Genomic DNA, 25,567 nt, shown 5'->3' with positions numbered 1-25,567 from the left:
ATATATTTTAGTCTGTAAGAACCGGGCCTTGATGAAGATACAACCAGAAAAGGTCCTTCCCACTTCAGCTGTAGCTTGCCTACTGTGTCCGGATTAGCCACTCTCCGAAGCACCAGATGCCCTGGCTTGATATTTTTCAGCCGGACTTTTCTGTCACGCCATTTTATTGTTTCAGCTTGGTATTTATTAATATTTTCCACAACCTGAAGTCTGACCCCTTCTATAGTGTCTTTTGCTACATGATAATCAGCTTCGTCCTCAGTCGAAGCTGTTGTTCTTATTGACCTTGTTTTAGCTTTTTCTGGGGTTATGGCTTCGTCACCAAATAATAGTTTGAATGGCGTAAAACCTGTTGATCTTGATATAGTCGTGTTGTGACTCCACACCACTTTAATCAACTCTTCCGGCCACTTTCCTCTGGGCTGATTAAAAATTAACTTCATTATTCCTGTCATTATAATATCATTTGTTCTTTCGACAAGTCCATTTGATTCTGGATGTCTGACTGATGCAAAATGGATCTTCGTGCCAATTTGATCACAGAATTCCTTGAAGGTTTCGACATCAAACTGTGTTCCGTTGTCCATAGTTATAGCCTTTGGTACGCCGAAGCGACAAACAATGTTTTGCCAAAAGAATTTCTGGACTGTGACCAAAGTTATTGTGGCCAAAGGCTTCGCTTCAATCCACTTAGAAAAATATTCTACAACCACCACACCATATTTTAAATTGCCTTGTGCTGGTGGAAGTGGACCTAACAAATCCAGGCCCCATCTTTGCAATGGCCAGGTTGGTTGTATCAGTTGGGTTAATGACGAAGGTTGTTTCTGGTCTCTTGCGCATTTTTGGCAATTTTCACATTTTTGAACCAGATCCGCTGCATCCGAAGCTGTCTTCGGCCAATAAAATCCTTGTCTGAAGACTTTTCCTAGCAAAGGTCTAGATCCAATGTGAGATCCACACAATCCTGCACGTATTTCTTTCATCAATTCTATACCTTCGGCTCTGGATAGGCACTTGAGCAGTGGGGAGCAGACTCCATGTTTGTATAACTCCCCCTCTATTATTACATATGGTCGTGCTCTTGCCTCCATTCTCTTTTTATAAGCTTCGTCATCTGAAAGGCAGTTGCCTTGGAGAAAAGATATAATCTCAGACCTCCAATCTTCACTATGAACAGGAGATATATTGAGTACTGCTCTTTCAAGAAGTTCCACCGAAGGTGCTCTTATTGTCTCAAAGAATACTTCCGAAGGTAAGGGTAGCCCCTGTGCCGCTGACTTGGCTAGCATATCAGCGTGCTCATTTTCTCCTCATGGAATATTCTTGACAGAAAACCCTTTGAAAGAAGCTTCAAGCCTTCGAACTGTATTCAGGTCTTTCTCAAGCTTCGAGTCTCTTGCTCTACAACTCTTGTCAACATGGCCAGAAATAACTTGGGAATCAGTTTTAAGGACGGCCCTTCTTATCCCCATTGCCTTTAACTTCTGAAGCCCCAAAAGCAAAGCTTCGTATTCAGCAATATTATTTGTGCAGCTGAAATCAAGTTTTACTGCATAGCATGTTCTAACTTTGGAAGGTGCAACCAAGACAGCAGCTGCACCTGCCCCGCAGGTTCCCCAGGAGCTATCGCAGAACACTGTCCAAGCTTTGGCATCTTTATTTGCTTCTTCTTCCTGAGCCCCTGGCGTCCAGTCAGCGATGAAGTCTACTAACGCCTGGGACTGGATCGAGGATCTATGCACATAATCAATGCTGAATTCGTTAAGTTCTGCAGCCCATTTTCCAATCCTTCCAGTAGCTTCCATGTTCCTCATAATATCTTTCAAAGGCTGAGATGAAGGGACAATTATATGGAATGCCTGAAAGTAGCGCCGAAGCTTTCTGGAGGCCATTAAGACAGCATACAACACCTTCTCCAATTCTGTATAATTTTTCTTTAATAAGCTTAGAACTTCGGAGACAAAGTATACTGGGGCTTGCTTTTTGATTTGTCCTTCTAATTTCTCCTGCACAAGCGCCACACTCACTGCAGAGTGCGAAGCTGCCACATATAATAGTAACGGAGCCCCTAGCGTAGGTGGAGTTAATGTTGTTAGATTAATCAGGTATTGCTTCAGCTCTTCGAAGGCTTTCTGTTGAACTAGGCCCCACTGAAAGACTTCGGCTGACTTTAGTATTTCAAAGAATGGCAAGTTTCTTTTTGCTGATCTAGATATAAATCTGTTTAATGAAGCCAATCTTCCTGCCAACCGTTGGGCCCCCTTCTTCGTACTTGGCGGTTCCATTCGAAGTATGGCTTCGATCTTGCTTGGATTGGCTTCGATCCCCTTTGTTGAAACTAGGCAACCAAGGAACTTACCCTTCTTTACTCCAAAGACGCATTTTTCAGGATTTAATTTCAGGCCAGCTTGCCTGAAATTAGCAAATGTTTCTTGCAGATCAGTGATATGATTTTCTTGCTTCGTGCTTTTTACTATGATGTCATCAACATATGTTAGCACATTTCTGCCTATCTGAGAATGAAGGACCTTGGCTATCATTCTGCTGAAGCTTCCTCCAGCATTCTTGAGCCCCTCAGGCATCCGAAGATAACAATATGTACCATTGGGGGTTATGAAGCTGGTCTTCGGCTCATCTTCCTTCTTTATCCAGATTTGGTGGTAGCCTGAGTAACAATCTAGTAAACTCATAAGCTCTGATGAAGCTGCTGCATCTACTAGAGAATCTATTCTTGGCAATGGGAACTCATCCTTTGGACAAGCCTTGTTAAGATCTGTAAAATCGATGCACATTCTCCATTTACCATTTGCCTTCTTCACCATAACAGTGTTAGCTAGCCACTCTGGGTATTTGACCTCTCTGATAACACCAGCACTAAGAAGTCTCTTCACTTCGTTTCGAGCACCTTCAGCTTTGTCATCGGACATTTTCCGAAGTCTTTGTTTTCTTGGCCTGAAAGATGGATCCACATTGAGTGAATGCTCAATGACACCTCTATTGACACCGCAAAGATCATTAGCTGACCAAGCAAACACATCTTTGTTGTTGAATAAAAACCTTATCAAGGTTTTCTCCTGCTCTTCAGATTACTGAGAACCCAACAATACCTTCTGCTCTGCTATATCTTCACACAGAAGCATAGGCTTCGGCTGATCAGCCGAGGTAGCCTTCTCCCTTCTGTACTTGTACTATTCACAAGCTTCATTTCCATCTTTGTTGTGGATTGCTTTTGAATCTGACCAGTTTCCTTCAGCTTTTCTAGCAGCTTCCTGACTGCCATGAACAGCAATGGGTCCTTGTTCCGAAGGTATCTTCATGCATAGATATGCTGGATGAAGTATTGCTTCGAAAGCGTTGAGTGTCCCACGACCAATGATTGCATTGTAGGGGTATTCCATGTCAACAATATCAAACACAACCTGTTCAGTCCTTGTGTTGTGGACAAATCCGAAGGTCACTGGCATTGTGATTTTGCCAAGTGCTTCAATCTGCCTTCCTCAGAAGCCATAAATAGGGTGTGTAGCATCATGAATCTTGTCCTCTAGCTCTTGCAACTGTCTGAAGGCCTTAGAAAATATGATGTCGGCTGCACTGCCTGTATAAACCAAAACATTGTGGACCAGAAATCCCTTGATGACACAAGATATGACCATAACATCATTATGAGGATAATCCTTGAGCTGGAGGTCCTCCTGGGAGAAGGTAATTGGGATGTGGGACTATTTTGACTTGATGAAGGGTCCCTGCACCCGAACATGCTGCACCCTTCTCTGAGCCTCCTTCTTCTGCTTCTTGTTGGCTGGTTCTGAGCATGAACCGCCTGTTATTGGGAGCACCAGCTTCGTAGCCGAAGCAGCTTCAGCTTGGATGTTGGACGAAGCCATCAGCTCAATAGTGGAAGTGAGTTCACCGGAGGTGGGCGCCAATGTTGGGGACTTGTTCTCAAATGCTATGAATCAAGAACGAGGCAACACAAAGTATTAAATGTTAAAGTCCTTCGTCCTTCGAAGCATTATTTCCCTTAGGATATAACGATCTTCGGACGAAGGTCATGAAGGACGTACCTTCATCATTACGGTTATAAGATAATGAAAGATGGAGCATATGAAACATGAAAGGTTATATAAGCAGACATATAATGTTATTCATTTGTTATTATTATATAAACTTGGATATCATATATAATATTTAATTACATTTATACCTTCGGCTTGACGGAAGGCAAAAATCCAAGTGTGGCACGCGAGCAATTACAGGATAGCGTGAATAGTACGGTGGTACTGTTCATCTATTTATAGGCACAGGACGCAGCCTGTGGGGAATTACATTCATGCCCTTTACAAAGGTCTACAATCATAATACCAATTATGATGGGTCGATTGGTCATTTCATCTTTAAGTCGGTGCCTTTGGAAATTGAAAGGGAAATAGGCTTACACCTTTTCCTAAATTGATTTTGGTGGTTGAATTGCCCAACACAAATAATTGGACTAACTAGTTTGCTCCAGTCTATACGTTTTACAGGTGCCAAAGGTTCACAACAAGCCAATAAAAAGACCAAAGATGGGTTCAAATAAAGAGAGCTAAAGACATCCCAAAGGCACGCTGGTCTGGCATACCGGACTGTCCGGTGTGCCACCAGACAGTGTCCGGTGCACCACCAGACAGTGTCCGGTGCACCACCGGACAGTGTCCGGTGCACCAGGGAACTTGACGCTGAACTCACTACCTTCGGGAAAATGGGAAGCCGCTTCGCTATAATTCACCGGACTGTCCGGTGAAGCACCGGACTATCCGGTGTGCCAGCGGAGCAACGGCTACTTCGCACGCAACGGTCGACTGCAACGCATTTAATGCGTGCCTGCGCGCGCAGAGGATAGAGCACGCGCAGAAGGCGCACCGGACAGTCTACAGGACCTGTCCGGTGCACCACCGGACAGCCCAGACGCCCCACCTGTCAGAGCTCCAACGGTCAGAACCCAACGGCCGGCTGACGTGGCTGGCGCACCAGACAGTGTCCGGTGGCGCACCGGACTGTCCGGTGCGCCATGCGACAGACAGCCTTCCAACGACCACTTTTGGTGGTTGGGGCTATAAATACCCCAACCACCCCACCATTCATGGTATCCAAGTTTTCCAACTTCCTACACCTTACAAGAGCTATAACATTCAATACAAGACACACCAAAGAGATCAAATCCTCTCCCAAGTCCATAGTTCATTCCAAATCAAATAGTGACTAGTGAGAGAGTGACTTGTGTTCATTTGAGCTCTTGCGCTTGGATTGCTTTTTTTTCTCATTATTTCTTGTGATCAACTCAATTGTAATCGAGGCAAGAGACACCAATTGTGTGGTGGTCCTTGCGGGGACTTTGTGTCCCGTTTGATTGAGAAGAGAAGCTCACTCGGTCTAAGTGACCGTTTGAGAGAGGGAAAGGGTTGAAAGAGACCCAATCTTTGTGACCACCTCAACGGGGAGTAGGTTTGCAAGAACCGAACCTCGGTAAAACAAATCCTTGTGTCATACTCTTTATTTGCTTGCGATTTGTTTTCCGCCCTCTCTCTCAGACTCGTTTATATTTCTAACGCTAACCCGGCTTGTAGTTGTGCTTAAGTTTATAAATTTCAGATTCGCCCTATTCACCCCCCCTCTAGGCGACTTTCAATTGGTATCAAAGCTCGGTGCTTCATTAGAGCCTAACCGCTCGAAGTGATGTCGGGAGCATCCGCCAAGAGGGAGATCGGGACCGGCGAGAAGCCCGCCACAAGCCATGGGAAGGCTCCATCCGGGGAGTCCGCCAACAAGGTGAAGGGATCCCCTTCACACGACAAGTCGCGTCGAAGCGGTGACAAGAAGAAGAAGATGAGGAAGGTGGTATACTACGAGACCGACTCTTCGTCGCCATCCACCTCCGGCTCCGACACGCCGTCCATAACTTATAAGTGCCATGAGCGCAAGAAGTTTAGTAAGATCCCCCTACGCTACCCTCGCATTTCCAAACGTACTCCATTACTTTCCGTCCCATTAGGCAAACCACCTATGTTTGATGGTGAAGATTATAATATGTGGAGTGATAAAATGAGGCATCATATAACCTCACTCCACACTAGCATTTGGGATGTTGTTGAGATTGGAGTACAGGTACCATCACCGGGGGATGAAGACTATGATTCGGACGAGGTCGCCCAAATCCGACACTTCAACTCTCAAGCCACCACTATACTCCTCGCCTCTCTAAGTCGAGAGGAGTATAACAAGGTGCAAGGATTAAAGAGCGCCAAGGAGATTTGAGACGTACTCAAGACCGCACACGAAGGAGATGAGGTGACTAAAATCACCAAGTGGGAGACGATCGAGGGGGAGCTCGGTCGCTTCCGGCTTCACCAAGGGGAGGAGCCACAAGACATGTACAACCGGCTCAAGACCTTGTTGAACCAAGTGCGCAACCTCGGGAGCAAAAAATGGGATGACCATGAAATGGTCAAGGTTATTCTTAGATCACTCGTCTTTCTTAATCCTACGCAAGTTCAATTAATATGTGGTGATCCTAGATATACACTAATGTCTCCCGAGGAAGTGATAGGAAAATTTGTGAGCTTTGAGCTAATGATCAAAGGCTCCAAAAAGATCATCGAGGAAGGCGACTCCTCCACGCCCGAAGCACAACCCGTTGCATTCAAAGCAATGGAGGAGAAAGAAGATTCTACTCCAAGTAGAATCCCCATCGACGCCTCCAAGCTCGACAATGAGGAGATGGCGCTCATCATCAAGAGCTTCCGTCAAATCCTCAAACAAAGGAAGGGGAAAGATTACAAGCCCTGTTCTAAGAAGGTGTGCTACAAGTGTGGTAAGCCCGATCATTACATTGCTAAATGTCCATTATCTAGTGATAGTGACAGGGGCGACGATAAGAAGGGAAAGAGGAGAGAAAAGAAGAGATACTACAAGAAGAAGGGCGGCGATGCCCATGTGTGCCGCTAGTGGAACTCCGACGAGAGCTCCTCCGACTCCTCCGACGAGGACGCCGCCAACATCGCCATCACCAAGGGCCTCCTCTTCCCCAACGTCGGCCACAAGTGCCTCATGGCAAAGGACGACAAAAGGAAGAAGGTAAAATCAAAATCCTCCACTAAATATGCAACCTCTAGTGATGAGGATAATTCTAGTAATGAGGAGGATAATTTGCGCACCCTTTTTGCCAACCTAAACATGCAACAAAAAGAAAAATTGAATGAATTAATTAATGCTATTCATGAGAAGGATGAACTCTTGGACTCCCAAGAGGACTTCCTAATTAATGAAAATAAGAAGCATGTTAAGGTTAAAAATGCTTACGCTCTAGAAGTACAAAAATGTGAAAAACTATCTAGTGAGCTAAGCACGTGCCATGATATTATTGCCAACCTTAGAAATGAGAATGCTAGTTTAATTGCTAAGGTTGATTCAAATGTTTGTGATGCTTCAATTCCCAATCTTAGAGATGACAATGTTAGTTTACTTGCTAAGATTGAAGAATTGAATGTCTCTCTTGCTAGCCTTAAAAATGAGAATGAAAAATTGATTGCTGAGGCTAAAGACTTAGATGTTTGCAATGTTACCATTTCCAATCTTAGAAGTGAAAATGACATTTTATATGCTAAGATTGTTGAACTAAAATCTTGCAAACCCTCTACATCTACCATTGAGCATGTTTCCATTTGCACTAGATGTAGAGACATTAATGTTGATGCTATTCATGAACACCTAGCTTTAATTAAGAAACAAAATGATCACATAGCTCAACTTAATGCCAAAATTAATGAGCATGACTTAGAAAATGAAAAATTTAAATTTGCTAGAAGCATGCTCTATAGTGGGAGACGCTCTGGCATCAAGGATGGCATTGGCTTCCAAAAGGGAGACAATGTCAAACTCAATGCCTCTCCTAAAAGATTGTCTAACTTTGTTAAGGGCAAGGCTCCCAAGCCTCAGGATAATGAGGGTTACATTTTGTACCCTACCGGTTATCCCGAGCACAAAATTAGGAGAATTCACTCTAGGAAGTCTCACTCTGGCCCTAATCATGCTTTTATGTATAAGGGTGAGACATCTAGCTCTAGGCAATCAACCCGTGCAAAATTGCCTAAGAAGAAAACTCCTATTGCATCAAATGATTCTAACATTTCATTTAAAACTTTTGATGCATCTTATGTTTTGACTAACAAATCCGGCAAGGTAGTTGCCAAGTATGTTCGGGGCAAACACAAGGGATCAAAGACTTGTGTTTGGGTACCCAAAGTTTGTGTATCTAATGTCAAAGGACCCAAAACCGTTTGGGTACCTAAAATCAAGAACTAAATTTGTTTTGTAGGTTTATGCATCCGGGGGCTCAAGTTGGATCATCGACAGCAGGTGCACAAACCATATGACAGTGGAGAAAAAGATGTTCTCCTCCTATGAGAAAAACCAAGATCCCCAACGAGCTATCACATTCGGGGATGGAAATCAAGGTCTGGTCAAAGGATTGGGTAAAATTGCTATATCACCTGACCATTCTATTTCCAATGTTTTTCTTATAGATTCTTTAGATTACAATTTGCTTTCCGTTTCTCAATTATGCAAAATTGGTTACGACTGTCTTTTTACGGATACAGGTGTTACTGTTGTTGGGGACTTGTTCTCAAATTCTAAGAGTTAAGAACAAGGCAACATAAAAAGTGTTAAGTGTTAGGGCCCTTCGTCCTTCGAAGCATTATATCCCTTTGGGAAATAATGAGTCTCGGACGAAGGTCATGAGAAACATACCTTCGTAAACATAACAAATAATGACGAAGGACTCACATAAAGCATGAAATATGATATAAGCATCACCAAAGAATCATTTCTATTTTATTAACATGGAAAAACAGAAATGATCCCAAATTACAAATGTACCTTCGATCCTGAGAGAAGGTGGAAAGTACGAGCGTGACGCCAAAAGCAGAATGACCAGTCCGCGTGAACAGTACGGGAGTACTGTTCATCTATTTATAGACGCGGGACGCAGCCCACGCAAAATTACATCCATGTCCATTACATTTGTTAACGGTTTATGGAAATCTATTGAGGACCCCGAAGTCTTTTCATCTTAAGGTCGGTTCCCCCTTGCGCCATCGCGCCGAAGCTTCCCTGCGTACAGCTTCGGCTACCCCCGACCTTCGTCTGGCTCAGCCTTCGTCCTGGTCGTGCTCCATATCCATAATTCTGAATCCGAAAATACCTGTTCATATAATTCACTTGGAAAACATTGTCAAATCATGTTTTTGAGGACCTTCGGAGGACGAAGGCCCCCAACAGTAGCCCCTCGCAATATTAATTTGTAAATAATAAATTCAGATTGCGATATGGACGAAGGCCTTGAGCCGAAGGTCCGAAAAAACACCTTCCCTTTGCTAGAATAGCAACATTCACTGACAAGCGGGGCCTTTTAACTTTCAACGCCCTAGGCGTATAAATAAGAACACATCGTGAATTCATTTGGTACACACGCTTGCCTTTTGCTTCGGCCCACTAAAAATTTTTAGCTCTTGTTCATTGAGATTTGCTGGTCTTTTTGACTTCGAAGCTTCGGCCTCGGGAACAAATTTTTAGTGTTTCCGAAGATGTCTGAAGACAAGAAGATCCCTGCTGAGACGAAGCTGAGTCTCGAGGAGGAGAAGAATCTGGGGTTCCTGATAGCGATGGCAGAGACTAATACAGAGAAAATCACGAAGGAGATTCTCGAAGGTTTGTCCGAAGATACTGATGATAGCGACAGCTATGATGTGGAAAGTGATGGGGAAGAGGCCGAAGATCGACCGTGGCGACCAAGTCACTCAGTTTTTGGGAAAACAACCATCAAGCAGAGTCACATTGATAATATGAGGGGGCGATACTTCCGAGACATATCTATTGTGAGAGCTGATGCCGGGGAAAAGACTTCTCCCACACCTGAAGAAGATGAAGTTGTGATTTTCCGAAGCCTCCTCAAGGCTGGGCTTCGATTCCCCCTGAGCAATTTTGTTGTTGAGGTACTGAAAACATTTCAAATCTACCTTCATCAACTCACTCCCGAAGCTATTATAAGAATGGGGATTTTTGTCTGGGCTGCGAGAAGCCAAGGTTTGGAACCAAACGCTAAAAGCTTCTGCAACATACACGAGTTATTGTACGAGACGAAGCCCTGGGGAAAGGAGCAATACCACAACAACTTTGGGTGCTACAGCTTCGGCGCCCGCTCCGGGTCAAGCTACCCTGTGCCAACCTTTCGGAAGAGGTGGCCCGGAGCCTGGATGTCTGAATGGTTTTATGTGAAAAATGATCTAACAGCGCAAAATAATGTCAAAAGTATCATTATGTACCCAATTTGGCAACGCTTCGGACTTCGAAGGCCGAAGGTTGAAATGGATGAGGCAGCCGAAGAATGCCAAAGAGCCTTCGGCGCAGTCTGCTCCTTCATTGGGACAAGGGACTTGGTCCAGGAGCACATTGCCTTCAGGGTATGGCCACTTGCAGAAAAGTGGGAAATGCCGAAAGAAACCATCAAAGAGTCCGACGAAGGCGGACTAGTCAGATTAAAATACACATTCAAATATGCAGATAAATTTATTGAACCTGATGATGACTGGCTGAAAAGCATTGAAACATTAAGTGATGAATTACTTGGGGCATACTCGAAGGCTGAAAATACTGCACTATCAGCAGCCTTCAGAGGCCGAAAGAAGAAGAGACTGAACCGAGTGTTTGATGCAATCGGGTTCTTCTACCCTGATTATTGTTATCCCATCCGAAGGCAAAAAAGGAAAAATATAACCTCTGAAAAAGAAGAAGCTGAAACCGCTCCTAGCGAGCCAGAACCAAAAGGAAAAAGGTTGAAGGTCTTCACACATCGACCACGCCATATTGAACCAGCTTCGGTGCCGGAGTTTACCGGGAAAACTTCTTCAGCCACCGAAGCTGAAAAACTAATCAAGTCAGCCTTGTTGCCAGAGATCGCAGAAACGGCCGAAGTGCCACCAAAGATTGAATCAGAACAATCAAACATTTTGTTGTCAGAAACAAAAGAGAAAACCGAAGCGCCGCTCACAGAAAAAATTGAGGAAGTAAGAGAAGCAACTGAGGGCCCCAAAACATTAGAAGTTTTGAGTCCTACAGCAATCGTTGGGACAGCAAAACACCAAAAGGGGCCATTAGTGACCCCAAAAAGGAAAAGAATGGTAAATGTACTAGACGTCTTGGAGACGATTAAGTCTTCAAGTACAATTTCAAATAAGAGTGTTGATGTTGCTGAAGGTTCTACTGAAGCTTCGGCTCAACAAGCTGAAGCTGAAGCTGGGCCTTCAGAGCCCTTCAAAGAACAACCTTTTGAAGCCGAAGCAGTAAAAATTCCGGAACCAATATTAGTTGAAGAAACGGGCACCGTCATCCCCGAAGCACCTGCCGGCATGCATGATTACATCATACGACATGCTTCGGGGAAAAAACTATCTGAGGAAGAAGCTTATGAGGCCAACCATTATGCAAAGGAGCTGAAATACCCGAAGGGGGCAGTAATATTCAATGGGACAAATGAAGATGATTTTTTATACTGCCTACCGGATAATAAGGAACTATCTGTCTGTCGAGAAATGGCCAGGGGCATAGGCTTCCCGAAGCTCGAAGTTGGACTAAGCGCCATGACGAAAGAGGATCTCGCAGACAGCCTTGCGTACAACAGCTTGAAGGTACCGGAATTAAACGCTTGAAAAAACCCCCCCATTATTTTTACGCACATCATTCCTTTTTCCTTATTTGAATTCTTTTTCGTATAGGGCCTGATCCTAAGCAACGCGCTAAGAGCGCAGAAGAGCGCCGAAGATGAAAGTTATGAAATTGCGTTTAATAATTTACGCTCCGAAGTTATCAAGCTGAGAAATGAAGCTTTGGAAAAAGATAAAATTCTGCTTACATTGGTGGATAAAGTGAAAAAAGACGAGGCCGCTTCAAAGGCCCAATCCGAAGCTCAAAAACGCGAGATTGAAGATCTTCGGAAACAACTGGCTAGAGCGAAAGAGGAGCGCGCGCTTGAGGAAACGAATCGTGAACTTAGTGATTTTATGGTCAACAAATTGGAATCAAGAGTTAAGGAGCTTCGCACATCGCAGAGGAAATGCTATGTTAAATCTATGGAATGCGTGAATAAAATTAAAAACAGCTTTGCTAGCGTCGGCGCCTTCTCCAGCGAAGAGAATTTTTCTCGAGGCAATCCCGAAGGTCCGCTGGAATGGATTAGCCACGAAGCAGAGGCCTTCGAAGAAATTCTAAACAGCCGCGGCGACATATGCGCTTTTTCAGGCGCTAGAGGAATTACTTCTGTGTTAGAGAAGAAGGGTTGCGGGCACGTAAAACTTGTAGCTCAGTCCGAAGCTACCTTATGCTCCGAAGATATCAAGGACCCCTCGGCCGAAGCAAGCGTGGTTGCTGGCAAATTTTTTACTGATATCTGGAACGACGGCGGCCGAGGAATGGCACAAGAAATTATCGAAAGGAGCGAAAAAGGCATCCACGAAGCTAGGAAAGTGGCAGAGACTGCCGAAAAGAGTAGGGAGCCCGAAGGACAGTTAGGTACCAACTAGTCGTTCTTGTTGCGCTGTAATTTTCATTTTAAACTTTGCTCGCGATTTGCAAAAGTACTGAAGAAGTGTTCTCTACGCTCAGAAGCTGTTGGACGATCTCCCCACACAAAAGGGGATGAAGAAATTAATCAGATGGCCGAAACTATCATGGACAAGGTCGTTGACCAACTTCTGAATAAAGCCGCCGAAGCAGTATTGAGGGAAGATTAGGTGCTATTTGGAAAAAACATTTAAAGTGTAATCTATGCAACACTTTGTAAATTTGAATGTAATATACAAGTCTCTTTTCATTATTGAATTCTTTACGATGCATGAAACTTTAAATACATACCACTTTTGAGCCTTCGGCGAAAAAACACCTTCCCTTCTTTTCATGCGTCGTGAAGAAGATAGCCTTCGTCAAAATTGTTCTGATGAATGACATCGATGCCTCGTGAAAACATCTTCCGAAGCTATTTTCCGAAGCTATGCAATTTTGATATTGATCTGATAAAGCTCGCCCATGCTTCGTGAAAATATTCCCCGAAACTGTATTCCGAAGCTATACAATTTCAATGTTACTTTTTCAAAGCATCCCTTCGAATGTTTAGAGTGTCCCCTTCTCTTACCAAATGCGATATGATGTATGATGCTTATGCTATGCAAAATGATGTGATGATGTTATGTTATGCATGTGACATTTGTTCCGAAGATACACATAAAATATATTCGTATGCTCTGCATTCCCTTAGGAACGTCTTTGGAGCTTCTTCGTCTTTTACTTAGACGGCATCAGCGTTGACTTTTCGCTGTAAGCCTCCCTTAGGAGCTTCTTCGTCTTTTACTTAGACGGTATCAGCGTTGACTTTTCGCTGTAAGCCTCCCTTAGGAGCTTCTTCGTCTTTTACTTAGACGGTATCAGCGTTGACTTTTCGCTGTAGGCTCTGCATTCCTTTAGGAACGACTTCTGAGCAGAAAACTTACGCTGCGCTCCCTTTGGAACGACTTTTTGTGACTTTATAAACTTACTCTGCGTTCCTTAGAACGACTTTTTGCTACTCCGAAGGATTTTTAGTCCGAAGATCCTTCTTGGTAACGGAAGAAATTTTAGGCTTCGGCAACTTAGGCCTGTGAATCAAATAAATTTTTCTCGTGGAAACAACGAAATTATTACATGGAAACTAACAATGTTTTTTGCTTGACAGAAAATAAAACTGAATAGAAAAGACTGCTATCGAAGGTAGGATATGTCAATAAATGTGCTTCGACTCTGGCACAGTGCTGTTGACAGTGCGAGCTTCGGACTGTTCTCTGAAGTCCCTCTGCTGTGGAGCGTATTGACTCCCTTCTGGCTGTTGACCTTGCTGCAATGGAGGCGGAGGTGGAGGCTGCTGCCAGGAAGCTTGAGGTTGACTTGCCGAAGCTACAGAAGCCGCAGGGTGGTTGTCTATGTATTGTGGGACATAAGGCGGATGAAATGAAGCAGTATGCAAAACCTGCTTCGACTGAGCTTGTTGAGATGCAGCTTCGGCTAGTTCCTTTTGCTTCTGTATTGTAACATGGCACGTCCTAGTGGTGTGGCCCTTGCCTTCTCCACAGAATAGGCAAAACAGTCTCCTTGGCTGATCTCCGAATCTTCCGCCGAAGCCCCTGGCGCCTCTGCCTCTTGGAGCTGGTGGCCGAAAGGAAGTTTGTTGTTGCCCCGAAGCCTGTGAGGAGCACTGCGGCCTGTTTTGCTGACTCCCCTTATCATCATTCTGAGTGCTGTGAATGGAACGGACATGCCTCGGGTAATATCTTCCTCCGAAGCCCCTGGTCATCTCAGAAAATCTGAAGGCCTCCTCCCTTCTTTGGCGAAAGTCATTGTCGGCACGAATGTACTCATCCATCTTTTGGAGCAATTTCTCCAAGGTCTGAGGAGGCTTCCGAGCAAAGTATTGAGCTGCAGGTCCAGGACGAAGCCCCTTGATCATGGCTTCGACAACGATTTCATTGGGCACCGTTGGTGCCTGCGCCCTCAATCGTAAGAACCTTCGGACATAAGCCTGAAGGTATTCTTCGTGATCCTGAATACACTGGAAGAGGGCTTGAGCTGTAACCGGCTTCGTTTGAAATCCTTGAAAGCTGGTCAGTAACATATCCTTCAGCTTCTGCCATGAAGTGATTGTTCCTGGCCGAAGGGAGGAATACCAGGTCTGAGCAACATTCCTGACGGCCATGACGAAAGACTTCGCCATGACTGCAGCGTTGCCCCCGTACGAAGACACTGTTGCTTCGTAGCTCATCAAGAATTGCTTCGGGTCGGAGTGGCCGTCAAACATGGGGAGCTGGGGTGGCTTATAGGATGGAGGCCAAGGAGTAGCCTGCAGCTCAGCAGATAGGGGAGAAGCATCATCAAAAACAAAATTTCCCTGATGGAAATTATCATACCAGTCGTCTTCGTTGACGAAGCCCTCCTGATGAAGGTCTTTCTGATGAGGCCTTCTGTTCTGCTCATCGTGAGTGAGATGGCGAACTTCCTCAGAAGCTTCGTCAATTTGCCTTTGCAACTCAGCTAGGCGGGCCATCTTCTCCTTCTTCCTCTGTACTTGTTGATGTAGCATCTCCATCTCTCTGATTTCTTGGTCCAGCTCTTCTTCCTCAAGCGTCGGGCTAACAGCTTTTCTCTTCTGGCTTCTGGCCTCCCGAAGAGAGACGGTCTCCTGGTTGTGGTCCAGCGGTTGTAGTGCTGCAGCCCCAGCCGCTGAAGCTTTCTTCGGCGCCATAGCGGAGGTCTATAGCTTCCGAAGGTGTTCACGAAGACTCGAAGTGGAAGTGAGTTCACCGGAGGTGGGCGCCAATGTTGGGGACTTGTTCTCAAATTCTAAGAGTTAAGAACAAGGCAACATAAAAAGTGTTAAGTGTTAGGGCCCTTCGTCCTTCGAAGCATTATATCCCTTTGGGAAATAATGAGTCTCGGACGAAGGTCATGAGAAACATACCTTCGTAAACATAACAAATAATGACGAAGGACTCACATAAAGCATGAAATATGATATAAGCATCACCAAAGAATCATTTCTATTTTATTAACATGGAAAAACAGAAATGATCCCAAATTACAAATGTACCTTCGATCCTGAGAGAAGCTGGAAAGTACGAGCGTGACGCCAAAAGCAGAATGACCAGTCCGCGTGAACAGTACGGGAGTACTGTTCATCTATTTATAGACGCGGGACGCAGCCCACGCAAAATTACATCCATGTCCATTACATTTGTTAACGGTTTATGGAAATCTATTGAGGACCCCGAAGTCTTTTCATCTTAAGGTCGGTTCCCCCTTGCGCCATCGCGCCGAAGCTTCCCTGCGTACAGCTTCGGCTACCCCCGACCTTCGTCTGGCTCAGCCTTCGTCCTGGTCGTGCTCCATATCCATAATTCTGAATCCGAAAATACCTGTTCATATAATTCACTTGGAAAACATTGTCAAATCATGTTTTTGAGGACCTTCGGAGGACGAAGGCCCCCAACAACTGTCTTTAGAAGAAGTGACGATTTAGTAGCATTTAAGGGAGTGTTAGAGGGTCAGCTATACTTAGTAGATTTTGATAGAGCTGAACTCGACACTTGCTTAATTGCTAAGACTAACATGGGCTGGCTCTGGCATCGCCGACTAGCACATGTTGGAATGAAGAATCTTCACAAGCTTCTAAAGGGAGAACACATTTTGGGACTAACAAATGTTCATTTTGAGAAAGATAGGGTTTGTAGCGCATGTCAGGCAGGGAAGCAAGTTGGTGTTCATCATCCACATAAGAACATCATGATGACTGACAGGCCACTCGAGCTCCTACACATGGACCTATTCGGCCTGATAGCTTACATAAGCATCGGCGGGAGTAAGTACTGTCTAGTTATTGTGGATGATTACTCTCGCTTCACTTGGGTGTTCTTTTTGCAGGAAAAATCCCATAACCAAGAGACCTTAAAGGGATTCTTGAGACGGGCTCAAAACGAGTTCGGCTTAAGGATCAAGAAGATTAGAAGCGATAACGGGACGGAGTTCAAGAACTCTCAAATTGAAGGCTTCCTTGAGGAGGAGGGCATCAAGCATGAGTTCTCTTCTCCCTACACGCCACAACAAAACGGTGTAGTGGAGAGGAAGAATCGAACTCTACTGGACATGGGAAGAACCATGTTTGATGAGTAGAAGACTTCGGATCAGTTTTGGGCCGAGGTGGTCAACACCGCCTGCTACGCCATCAACCAGTTATATCTACACCGAATCCTCAAGAAGACATCTTACGAACTCCTCACCGGTAAAAAGCCCAATGTTTCATATTTTAGAGTCTTTGGTAGCAAATGCTTTATTCTTGTTAAAAGAGGTAGAAAATCTAAATTTGCTCCTAAGGCTGTAGAAGGCTTTTTACTTGGTTATGATTCAAACACAAGGGCATATAGAGTCTTTAACAAGTCCACTGGACTAGTTGAAGTTTCTTGTGACATTGTGTTTGATGAGACTAACGGCTCTCAAGTAGAGCAAGTTGATCTTGATGAGCTAGATGATGAAGAGGCTCTGTGCGTCGAGCTAAGGAACATGTCCATTGGGGATGTGTGTCCTAAGGAATCCGAAGAGCCTCCACAAGCACAAGATCAACCATCTTCCTCCACGCAAGCATCTCCACCAACTCAAGATTAGGATGAGGCTCAACATGATGAAGGAGAAGATCAAGAAGTTGAGGCACCTCAAGAGGAGAGCAATGATCAAGGGAGCGATGCCCATGATCAAGACAAGGAAGATGAACAAGTTCCAAGACTGCCACACCCAAGAGTCCACCAAGCAATCCAACGAGATCACCCCGTGAACACCATCCTCGGCGATATTCAGAAGGGGGTAACTACTCGATCTCGTGTTGCTCATTTTTGTGAACATTACTCTTTTGTTTCCTCTATTGAGCCACACAGGGTAGAGGAAGCACTTCAAGATTCGGATTGGGTGGTGGCGATGCAAGAGGAGCTCAACAACTTCACTAGGAATGAGGTATGGCATTTAGTTCCACGTCCTAACCAAAATGTTGTAGGTACCAAGTGGGTCTTCCGCAACAAGCAAGACGAGCATGGTGTGGTGACAAGGAACAAAGCCCGACTTGTGGCCAAGGGGTATTCACAAGTCGAAGGTTTGGATTTCGGTGAAACCTATGCACCTGTAGCTAGGCTTGAGTCAATTTGCATTTTACTTGCCTATGCTACTTACCATGGCTTTAAGCTTTACCAAATGGACGTGAAAAGTGCCTTCCTCAATGGACCAATCAAGGAAGAGGTCTATGTTGAGCAACATCCCGGCTTTGAAGATAGTGAGTACCCTAACCACGTATATAAACTCTCTAAGGCACTTTATGGGCTCAAGCAAGCCCCAAGAGCATGGTATGAATGCCTAAGAGATTTTCTTATCGCTAATGGCTTCAAAGTCGAAAAGGCCGATCCTACTCTATTTACTAAAACTCTTGAAAATGATTTGTTTGTATGCCAAATTTATGTTGATGATATTATATTTGCCTCTACTAACGAATCTATATGTGAGGAATTTAGTAGGATCATGACACAAAAATTCGAGATGTCTATGATGGGGGAGTTGAAGTACTTCTTAGGATTTCAAGTGAAGCAACTCCAAGAGGGCACCTTCATTAGCCAAACGAAGTATATTCAAGACATTCTAAACAAGTTTGGGATGAAGGATGCCAAGCCCATCAAGACACCCATGGGAACCAATGGGCATCTCGACCTCGACACGAGAGGTAAATCCATAGATCAAAAGGTATACCGATCGATGATAGGTTCTTTACTCTATTTATGTGCATCTCGACCGGACATAATGCTTTCTGTTTGCATGTGTGCAAGATTCCAAGTCAATCCTAAGGAAGCTCACCTTAGGGCCGTAAAACGAATCTTGTGATATTTAGTTTATATTCTTAAGTTTGGGCTTTGGTACCCTCGGAGATCCACATTTGATTTGATTGGTTATTCGGATGCCGATTGGGCAGGGTGTAAAATTAACAGGAATAGCACATCGGGGACTTGCCAGTTCTTGGGAAGGTCTCTGGTGTCTTGGGCTTCAAAGAAGCAAAATTCCGTAGCTCTTTCTACTGCCGAAGCCGAGTATATTGCCGCAGGTCATTGTTGCGCGCAACTGCTTTGGATGAGGCAAACCCTCAGGGACTATGGTTACAAATTAACCAAGGTTCCTCTTCTATGTGATAATGAGAGTGCAATCCGCATGGCGGATAATCCCATTGAGCATAGCCGCACTAAACACATAGCCATTCGGTATCATTTCTTAAGGGATCACCAACAAAAGGGGGATATTGAGATTGCATATATTAACACCAAAGAACAATTAGCCGATATCTTTACCAAGCCATTAGATGAACAAACATTTACCAAACTTAGGCATGAGCTAAATATTCTTGATTCTAGGAATTTCTTTTGATGTTTTGCACACATAGCTCATTAATATACCTTTGATCATATCTCTTTTATATGCTATGACTAATGTGTTTTCAAGTGTATTTCAAACCAAGTCATAGATTGAAAGGGAAAAGGAGTCTTCGGCGAAGACAAAGGCTTCCACTCCACTCCATCGAAATTACTCATCCTTCGTCGTCACTCCGCGCCCCTCTCCAACTTTGGTATAATCTTCACTCATATTTTGTTCGCCAAAGGGGGAGAAAGTAATTTCAATTAGGGCTTATATTTCACTCGAGTATCCGTTTTTGGCGATTCATGCCAAAGGGGGAGAAAGTATTAGCCCAAAGCAAGGCCCAAAGCAAAAGGACCGCACCACCACCAATTTTCAAAATTTGAGTTAAGAAAAGTTTTTTGAAATGATAAATTTTTCAATTGGTATCTTATTTTTGATAGAATTTCAAATTGAAACATCCGATTCAAAAACTAATATCTAAAACCCTCTTGAACACTAAGAGGAGGATTTTATTGAGGGGGAGTTTTGTTTAGTCAAAGGAAAAGCATTTGAAACAGGGGGAGAAAATTTCAAATCTTGAAAATGCTTCTCAAAATCTTATTCATTTACCTTTGACTATTTGCAAAAGGACTTTGAAAAGAATTTACAAAAGAATTTGCAAAAACAAACTGTGGTGCAAGCATGGTCCAAAATATTAAAATAAAGAAACAATCCATGCATATCTTATAAGAATTTTTATTGGTTCAATTCTTAGTAACCTTTGTACTTACATTATGCGAACTAGTTCAATTATGCACTTCTATATTTGCTTTGGTTTGTGTTGGCATCAATCACCAAAAAGCAGGAGATTGAAAGGGAAATAGGCTTACACCTTTCCTAAATTGATTTTGGTGGTTGAATTGCCCAACACAAATAATTAGACTAACTAGTTTGCTCTAGTCTATAAGTTTTACAGGTGCCAAAGGTTCACAACAAGCCAATAAAAAGACCAAAGATGGGTTCAAATAAAGAGAGCTAAAGACATCCCAAAGGCACCCTGGTTTGTCACACCGGACAGTGTCCGGTGCACCAGGGAACTTGACGCTAAACTCGCTACCTTCGAGAAAATGGGAAGCCGCTCCGCTATAATTCACCGGACTGTCCGGTGAAGCACCGGACAGTGTCCAATGGCACACCAGACTGTCTGGTGTGCCAACGGAGCAACGGCTACTTCGCACGCAACGGTCGACTGCAACGCATTTAATGCGCGCATGCGCGCGCAGAGGACAGAGCACGCGCAGAAGGCGCACCGAACAGTCTACAGGACCTGTCTAGTGCACCACCGGACAGCCTAGAGGCCCCACCTAACAGAGCTCCAACGGTCAGAACCCAACGGCCGGCTGACGTGGCTGGCGCACCGGACAGTGTCCGGTGGCGCACCGGACTGTCTGGTGCGCCATGCGACAGACAGCCTTCCAACGGCCACTTTTGGTGGTTGGGGCTATAAATACCCCAACCACCCCACCATTCATGGTATCCATGTTTTCCAACTTCCTACACCTTACAAGAGCTATAGCATTCAATACAAGACACACCAAAGAGATCAAATCCTCTCCCAAGTCCATAGTTCATTCCAAATCAAATAGTGACTAGTGAGAGTGACTTGTGTTCATTTGAGCTCTTGCGCTTGGATTGCTTCTTTTTCTCATTCTTTCTTGTGATCAACTCAATTGTAACCGAGGCAAGAGACACCAATTGTGTGGTGGTCCTTGCGGGGACTTTGTGTCCCGTTTGATTGAGAAGAGAAGCTCACTCGGTCTAAGTGATCGTTTGAGAGAGGGAAAGGGTTGAAAGAGACCCGGTCTTTGTGACCACCTCAACGGGGAGTAGGTTTGCAAGAACCGAACCTCGGTAAAACAAATCCTTGTGTCATACTCTTTATTTGCTTGCGATTTGTTTTCCGCCCTCTCTCTCGGACTCGTTTATATTTCTAACGCTAACCCGGCTTGTAGTTGTGCTTAAGTTTATAAATTTCAGATTCGCCCTATTCACCCCCCTCTAGGCGACTTTCAGAAATGTACTCCGAAGCCTTCTGATTGGTAGCTTCGGCTTTGTGTCAATCTTCCGAAGGTGTTTCTTCTTATGAGACCTTCGGCGACGAAGCAGACCCCCAATAGGCGTTTCTTTTCCTGTTATTTGGAAATACCTTTTAAAATCTGCAGCATACTTCAAAAATTCATAACTTAATGAATACTTGCCCAAAATTCATGAAACCAATTTTGTTAAACTTTGTGTACTGAGAACTTTCAACTAAAAATATGAAATCACCTTTGTACATCAACAAGTTTTAAGGTTTTGATTTAAATAAGAAAACCACTTAAACCTTGAAAATAAAGAAAATGGTAAGAAAACGTTTAGACCGGGGTTTAAGAAAATTTATGAAGGTACTGAACCAGTAGTTACAATGTTTAAAAATGTTAAGCACCCCAGTACCCGAGATTAAGCAAATTTTATCCCCTTGGACTTGTTTTGACTCAAACTTTGGAAAAATAGAAAAAGACACTAAAAATAGAAACCACAGGGCAATATTATTTTTCCTAGCATGCCTAAGTGACAAAGTTGAAGGGAACAATATGTGGAACCCTAGTCCAGTACTGTTCTGGAATTTAGGATTTAATTTAGATATTGAGTATTTAAGTGAGATAAAGATTAAAAATAATGGAACATTTGAAATAATGTTAAGAAAAATTTAGCAGACCCTTAACCACTATTTTACCACTAACAATAACCACCACCCTAGAATATCAAGGTCAATGGGTTAAACAAATAAAACTAGGATTTTGCCAATACTTCTAGAAAATAAAATGAGAGACCAAAAGTAGAAAATAGTAGGCAACCCTACTTTTCCCTAAATACTTGAGTTATGTGCTATTAGGGGAAAAATATAAAAATGAGGTAGTTACGCAGTGGAATACACCCCACCCCATGCCCCATGAGGAAGTTTATAAATTCTAAGAAATCATACAAACCATCCCCTATAAGTAAAAATGACCAACTTTAGAAATGATTGCTCTTGTGTAAGACCTGAAATTGGTAGGAAAAAATAATAAAATAAAGAACTAGATATATTTATGATAGTATTCCTAGAATATTTGACAAGTCTTTGGAGAATTACTAGAACCCTTCCTATTCATAATCAATTAATGATGTTAATTTAGTTAAGTAGCCACTAAATGAATAATGGGGCGATGCATATCTTGCTTATAATTTGTAGTGATACATCCTATTAAAATGAGGTATCAAAATTTGACCTCAAAATTTTAAATGGAGACATAAAATGAGAAAAGGGGATTCTAATGCAACCATTTATTTCTACAATAAGGGGATGACAAGGAAAATAAATAATAATATGGTAAACAGTAGGGATTTTTATTCACATCATTACTAATTTTGGCACTCGCAAATCTGAAATTCAAAAGGGGAAGGAGAATAACATTTTGAGTTTCATGTTGGGCCTTATATGGTTGTGTATTCCGAGTTTGAGCATTGAAGCAAAAAGTGGAATTTAAATATGAATTAGAAGATAAAATAGAAAATAAAACAAAGAAAAGAAAAATAGGATGAAAACCCTGGCGGGCCAAGGATTTCGTTTTCAGCCAACCTACCTCTTTCTCCCCTTTCTCTCATTCGGCCCATCCCATTCTGCTCGTCACGACCGCGGCGGTGCGTGTTACCTGCTGGCTGGTGGCCCCTGCATCACACGCGCTCCTCTCACTTCCGTGCTGGCCCGGGTCGTTAGCACATCCCTCACCCTGCACCAACCAGCTCCGACACGAACACATCGCCTCGCTAGGGAATCCTCCAGGCGTTGCAACCACCCTCGATTGATGCGGGTTTAGCAGGGACTTCCGGGTATTTAAGCATGACCAGGCCACATCCTTGTACACCAAGCCGAGGTCACCATTGCCGGGCGCATCGAGGATCGGGACTGGCCGCCACCGTCGTCGTAGGCGGATAAGATCACCATCAAGCGGTCCTCTCGCCCGCGTCGCCGATTCTGGGTTCCGGGTGGTCTTAGCGAGTCACTGAGTCATCCTGCACCTATCCTTGACCGCCGCGGGTGAATCCATCAACTGAACTACTGCTGATTTCTTGCTGAAGTGGAGGAAGCACTGCGACACCGTACTTTGTCATAGATAGGACTACACAGTGCTCAAACCACCGGTAAGTTGCCCCTGTCGTGCTCATCGAGTGCCTTGCTACAATAATTACCCTTCGGATTGGTGTTCGGGGCGCTAGTGCGAGGAACAGGCGCACCGGCCATGGCTACCGCCGCGCCGGTACTGTATGCTACCGGGGCCGAGCACCAGGTGAGTGGGGAAGATGCACGTGGGCCGTTGGTTTTAGCACCAGCGGATGGGATTAGATCTGGGGGGTAAGCATCATGCGCCGTTGATGCCCTAATCGACGGTTGCGATTAGATGAGAGAGTAACTTTTCGCGACGTCGAATCATGGCCGTTTGATGGAAATCGTGTGGCCACAGTTTGATGTACCAGTTAACTATAAACTGGATCTAATATGAGCCATCGGTAGGAGATCGGTCGGTGGGGATATCACAATACCCCTTCGACTCGCCCGTATTGCAAAAGAGCCCCTGGAAAATTTAGTAATCAACCCACGGTCCATCGCGGGGGAGTTATGAGTCTTAGAACTATTTACATAGTAAACCCTGTACTTATCTGTTTTATGCGCATAGTCCAGAGTGCATAGAAATTAGATAATGAATTTTAGAAAATGATTTTTAATAAAAAAAACAATACTAGAAACTTGTATAATTCATAGAAAATTCATATTAAGTCCAAATTGATCCATTCCAGTTTCTATAATTTTGTAATATTATTGTTTATCAACTAGTGCCTCTATTTTTACATGAAAACCATATTAAAATTAATCTCCTAATTAATCTTGTACCTAGCACCTAGAACTTTTGGAAATTCATAACTTAAAATCCATAACTCCAAAATTAATGATTCCTATTCCTATGATCTTATTTTAATATTTAAATTATTAATATGTTTTTTGTACTTATGTTTGGTGTGATGTTAATGTTGCCTATACACTGTTTGTCTGTATTGCGACGTTTAACAGCGAGGTCACGAGTCACCTGAAGAGCAAGTTGGTACCTGGAATCTCAAGTTCTAGGCAAGTTGTGCCCTTGATCACTTCTTTTTACCCAATCATGTTCTTATTAATCATAATGATCTGCATAGGTTAATTTTGATGGGACCCAATAGGTCACCCTAGTTTGGCTATCTTATACCTTGTTTACCACTGAATTTTTGGGTAGTACCTGCTATTGCTTTATGTGGTTTTGGGTATAGAGATACACATTATTCATGGTCATTCTTTTATTATCAGTTTGTTATTTACTGTTCATGATAAGATCATTATGTTAATTGGAACATTGAGCGACCACCCGGAAAACAGTGGTACCACAAGGGTGGTATGGGACTCCCTTGACTGACTAATTAGGAAAGCTAGTGGAGGACTACCTTACTCGAAAGGGGCAAGGGCAGTAGGGGAGTGGTCAGTGTAGGGAGGCCCTTGGGTTGATTTTGCTGCGATGGCGGTCAGGCGAGGGGTCCCTGCATTGGAGCTTCCTAGAAACTGTAGCGGGTTTTTTGAAGCTAGTGGAACTTTGTAAAGGCCTCTTAGTGTTACCCTGCCTCGCCTCCTTGGAAAAGGTGTATGGGAGTGGCCTTCCCTTGGCAGATGGGTAATATGACTTATGGGTAAAGATGCGCAACCTCTGCAGAGTGTAAAACTGGTATATCAGCCGTGCTCACGGTCATGAGCAGCTCAGACCCTCACATGATTAATTTATGGAACTAAATTCAATTTGTCATATGCATTGCATCGCAGGTGTTGTTATTACTTTTGTTCTACTACTTAATTGGGTTGGTATTTACTTATACTTAGTAATTGCTAATAAAATTTTGACCAACTTTAAAAGCAATGCTCAGCTTTAACCATCCTCTTTGGTAAGCCTTACACTTCACATGAACTCCCACCATTGGTGAGTTCATGCACATTATTTCCCACAACTTGTTGAGCGATGAACATATGTGAGCTCACTCTTGTTGTCTCACCCCCCCACAGGTCAAGAACAGGTACCACGAGATGAGGCGCTTGGAGGATGTTGTGATGAGTTCGTGAGAGGTCTAGGTCGTCGTCTCCCAGTTAATTTTGGGTTGCTGGATCATTGTCTCCTTATGATGTAATTATTTATTTATTATGTACAGAACTCCTATTATATAGTAAAGATGTGACATTCGTTTCTATACCACTATTCATCATATGTGTGAGACTTGGTCCCAGCACACCTGGTGATTATTTCGCGCCCGGGTTTTGGACCCCTAAAACTTGGGTCTGACATCTTGCGCAAAGAAGAACTAGAAAATTTAGGAAATCTGTTGTTTGACATTTTTCAATTAGAGTGGTAGTAGAAAGCACCCATTAAGCCCTCAACTTTAGAAA

Source organism: Zea mays, chromosome 7 (genome assembly GCF_902167145.1).
Source record: "Zea mays cultivar B73 chromosome 7, Zm-B73-REFERENCE-NAM-5.0, whole genome shotgun sequence".
NCBI lineage: Eukaryota > Viridiplantae > Streptophyta > Magnoliopsida > Poales > Poaceae > Zea > Zea mays.
The sequence above is the reverse complement of the archived record's forward strand: the minus strand, read 5'-3'. Positions refer to the sequence as shown.